At 31.8% G+C, this 4,828-nt stretch overlaps 1 long non-coding RNA gene across 1 annotated transcript; it reads right to left on the minus strand.

Moving 5' to 3' along the window:
- Nucleotides 1–1,642: 1,642 nt before the first annotated feature.
- LOC124437471 lies at nt 1,643–3,355 on the minus strand. Its single transcript, XR_006945712.1, has 3 exons — nt 3,299–3,355; nt 2,044–2,209; nt 1,643–1,655 (listed from the first exon to the last, which is right to left on the minus strand). It is a non-coding gene; the product is annotated as an uncharacterized LOC124437471 (long non-coding RNA).
- Between the last annotated feature and the right edge of the window lie 1,473 nt (nt 3,356–4,828).

Consider the following 4,828-nt stretch of genomic DNA (forward strand, 5'->3'; position numbering starts at 1 on the left):
GCGATACGCGTATGATGCGAAGCGATACGCGTATGATACGAGAACGATACATGTGATACGAGAACGATACGCGTATGATACGAGGAACGATACGCGTATGATACGAGGCAGATGCGCGTATGATACAGGAACGATACGCGTATGATACGAGAACGATACGCGTATGATACGAGAACGATACGCGTATGATACGAGCGATACGCGTATGATACGAGGAACGATACGCGTATGATACGAGGGAGCGATACGCGTATGATGCAGAACGATACGCGTATGATACGAAAACGATACGCGTATCATACAGAAAATTTTGTTAAACAAATACATGAGCGGTACTGTATATGATTATCTACTGTCTTAATTTTGAATATGCTAATCAAAATTTATTTAGCAATATTGGCATGACGAAATCAATATAATCAGACCTTTTCAACCAAATTTGGGTTGATCTCATTCTTCAAAGAATCTTCATCATTTTTCTCTCCTTTATATGATCACATAAAACGCGATTCTGGCGAATGATATCCCACCAATAATTTATCCAAGAAAATCTACAAAACAATAATTCCTTATTTAGAACATACATCAAGTAGGAAAAGACATTTATTTTCAGTAAACTTTGTGATTTTTACTAAAATATAGCGTTGTATCACAACTGAAATTTCATATTCGCATGTTTTAAAAGCAAAAACCAATAAAAAGTTTTTCAGAACAATTAAACCTGCTTTTAGAAGTCACTTCACTTTGAATCATAAGTGCGAGAAATGGTTGAATTCATTCTATATTTTACAGAAAACGTTTGTCGTGCCTAATTACGTAGCTATACTTCACGACTTTTAAAATGTAAATACAACTTATAATTGAATGTATCTTATGCTTGGACAAGAAACCTTCCTGAAGCATTTTTTTAAAAATTATTACAAGCCTCAAGTGGATTTTACTTACTGTTTTAATTTTCAGTGACGTCTTTGCGATACGGTAAAGCCGTCAAGAAATCCTCTAGTGAAATTGTGATCAAAATCATCTTCATCAGAATCTTCATCATCAGAATATATTTTGGACACATCGTTCTCACTCAACATTTCAGGAACATCTGAAAGACAAAAGTGTAATTAAAACACAATTCAAAGGCCTGTGATAACATCCGTGATTGGTGCAGTAACCTGCGCCTGAAAAAACGAACTTGCCTCACAAAAAATTATATTTTGTACGTAAATATACTTATTTCTGTGATATTGGCCCAGTACCATATTTTTGCAATTATCATGCCAAAAGCGATGACTTTACATTTTTAACCATTTTATTAAAGAACTTAAAACTTAAACAAAGCAAGAAAATCACATACTCTTTTTTTTTAACTTTTGTTGTTTAAAACCAATTTTTTACTAATTACATTACAAATTATCTTGAAATAATTAAATGCACCTACAATAGTACACTATCTAACAGGATGGTTGTAGCTACATGTCATTTCTAGCTGATTATGATTTGAAATAAAATAAAATAAAAAAATAGCATTATGTATCTTGTTCATAAGAACATATTATTACTTGAATAATTACAGATAAAATAAAATATAAGAAATACCTTCTTTTGTCTTTATACACCAGCTAGAGATGTGATGCATTCAGCATCAGGAGCCCATGACAGCATTTCTACAATTTATATTTTAAAAAGTGTCAGTAAGACAAGCACTACATAGAACAAGCCGCCAGCTAAAGTACACTTTGCCTGCTCAAGTGATTAAACCATTTCAGTATTTGTATGGCCTTATCCAAACATAGGGGAGCATGAATGTTTCAAATTGAGCCATGTGATTTTCAGCTTTTGTTATGATGAGCAGCATTCCTAATTGGTCAATCAGGCCATCTAAACAAATGAAACCATTTTAGTAGTAGTTTTATAAGATAAAAAACAGAGGATAGTGTTACCCAAGTATTATATAAATAAGGGAAGTATGAAACCTAAATTCACCCAAATAACATTGCTAAATTTTTCCTAAATATAGTAGGTAGTATTGGCAAAACTTCTTACTCTAAATACCTATATGTTGCATAATGTATCAAACATAATCTTTTGTGCATATATGTTTCAAATTGTTTCTAAAATGATGGCTTGTATCGTTTAATGATTACAGATTTACGTTTTGTCTCTTCTTGCAATGGCCATACAGCAGAATAATGATTCAGTGATGTTTGGCAGCTCGTCACTAAAAAGGGGCAAACATTTTTTGCTTTAAAAATCAATATTCATTCATGATGATACTTGTTCTAAATATATACAAATGTAGTCTTCCTCATGCACATTAAAACCAGTGATAGCAAATTGAAAAGCTAGCCATAATAAAACAATTTCAGTCTACGTGCTGTCACATGATCTTTCATTAAAGAGAATACTCTTCATGGTGATATGCAGAAGTTGTGGATCTTACAAACATTCTTGTTTTAAGACTGAACGTTTTAAAATGCCTTTTTATGCAGTATGAATTGAGTAAGTAAGTAGATACCAGTTTAAATTGTTTTATTGGTAGTATAGTTCTAAGGAGAATAGCTATGTAATATTGTTTGTATAAAAATATGTACTTATAGTATTAGTTATATGGTTTTTATTAGTTAGAACCTTTGTAATTTAACCATATTTGTTACAAAAAGAGTTCACGTTTAATAAATACAAATATAAATTCAAATTCAAGTCAATTATTGATGTCTATACCATCAAAGCTTTTTGTTCACATGTTATTTAATGTTATTTTAAAGAACTTAGCGTTTTTACTTGGTAAATATCCTTATTAATTAAAATTTAGAGATATAAAATACTCATTTTACATGTTCAGCTAACCTAGAAGAGTTCTATATTATCTACAATTCAAGCATACAATTGACACTCGCTTAAATGCTCAATGTCGATAACAAATGCTTAGAGTTCGTGTAGATAACTACATGATAAGAACTTCATTCTACATATTTCACTTTAAAATCGTTGATTTTTACGTGCAAAGTTTCAAACACAATTAGTAAAGCATGGAAAGCATTTCCTTCAATTTGTTCTGACCGAAGCACAATTTGATACATCAGCTTCTGCGTTGAATGAAAACATAAAAGCAGGCATTTACTGGAATTTTAAAGCAATTAAAGGAAAAGGATTCATCAAATATAGCCAATACAGACTGTTTCTATGCAATTTCTCATGAATTTCTGTGCGAATGTTTTGATCATTTATTTAGTTTTTATCCTAATCGCAACAGAAATACAAAAGTAGGTTTTAGCATAACATAGATGAAAAAAATGCAATTACATACCTGATTTCAAAACGAATAACCTGAGCAAAGTATGAAATATTCCACACAAAATTACTTGCAATGGCAAAGTCTAATAAACTTGCAGATTGAATTATAATCAGTGACGTTACAGTTCATCTCCCCCCTGCTAGAATAATTACAACTTTATCTTTTTTGTCTTTATATTGCTTTACATATAAATGATACAAAACTAGGGGTTGTTAATCTTTGCCTTTGACTTCTGTGTTTATCAAATGTCGACTGAAAATTTTAATATATTCTCTATCTTCAACTTGTCGATAAACGAATAATTTCAAATCTTGGATTAATTTCAACACTGAATTATATGTAAAGATATATGAAATGGCTTGTCGTCCTAAGGTGAAAGTGGATAGGAAGAGTCAAGATTTAAGAATGCTGTTGAAACTTTTACTGTTCAATTTGCCTGAACGTCGTTAAGGATGCAGAATGTGTCAACATAACGAACACATCTTTTCGTTATTGTAATTGAAGAACATCTACGAGTTAATGCACAAAGATGTCCTCAATGTCAAGATAATTTGACTGTAGATATACACTTCTTCCAGCAAGTCTTATAAATGACTTGACTTCTAAGTTAAAGATCAGTTGCAACCACGCAAATCGAGGTTGTCCTGAATTTATCAACGTTAAAAGGTCTTGAAAGACATGTTGAAAATTGTGTTGCTCCAGCGTTGTGTTCTAATGAACGTTGTGGTAAGGAGATAAACGAGACAAGATTAAACATGAAACTGAATTATGTGAATACAGAAATATTGATGCTCCGACTTTGGTGAGATTAGAGAATTGTTTCAACGAAGTTATGTTTCATGTTGACAAAGTGAAAATGCAGATGAATGAAATTAATGGAAAAATGGATCAAAAGTTTATTGATGTGTATGTGATGAAGGCATGGATAGCAGGTTAAAATTATTCAACCGACAGCGTATGAAAAGCAAAGCACGTGTGCACATTGTACGTATGTTTTAAAATATTGTTTAGCATGTCTTTTGTAGATCTGCTTCATTGCACTATTTCTTTTTATCTTTTGTTTTCCTTTGCTTTACATAAATATGTTAAAATCTAAAACTAGGCGTTGTTATTCTTCGCTTTTAACTTCCGTGTTTATCAAACGTCGACGGAGATTTTCAACGTATTTTCTATCTTCAACTTGATGCGATAAACAAATAATTTCGTCTACTCTTGGATTAATTTTGATCCTGAATTATATAGGAAAACGTATGAAAATGGCTTCGTCCTAATAATTACGATTCATATGGATATGATGAATCAAGATTTGAAAGCCCTGTCAACGATAATTTTATTGCCCAATATGTCTCAATGTCATAAAAGATGCCAGAATGTGCCACAATGAACATCTTTTGTCGTAAATGTATAGAAGAACATCTGAGTTAATGCACAAAGATGTCCTCAATGTCAAGAGAGATTGACTGTATCAAACTTCTTCCAGCGCGTTTGTAAACAACTTGATTTCAAAGTTTAAGATCAGCTGCGACCACGCTAATCGTGGTT

This window comes from Xenia sp. Carnegie-2017, unplaced genomic scaffold, assembly GCF_021976095.1.
Source record: "Xenia sp. Carnegie-2017 unplaced genomic scaffold, XeniaSp_v1 HiC_scaffold_16, whole genome shotgun sequence".
NCBI lineage: Eukaryota > Metazoa > Cnidaria > Anthozoa > Malacalcyonacea > Xeniidae > Xenia > Xenia sp. Carnegie-2017.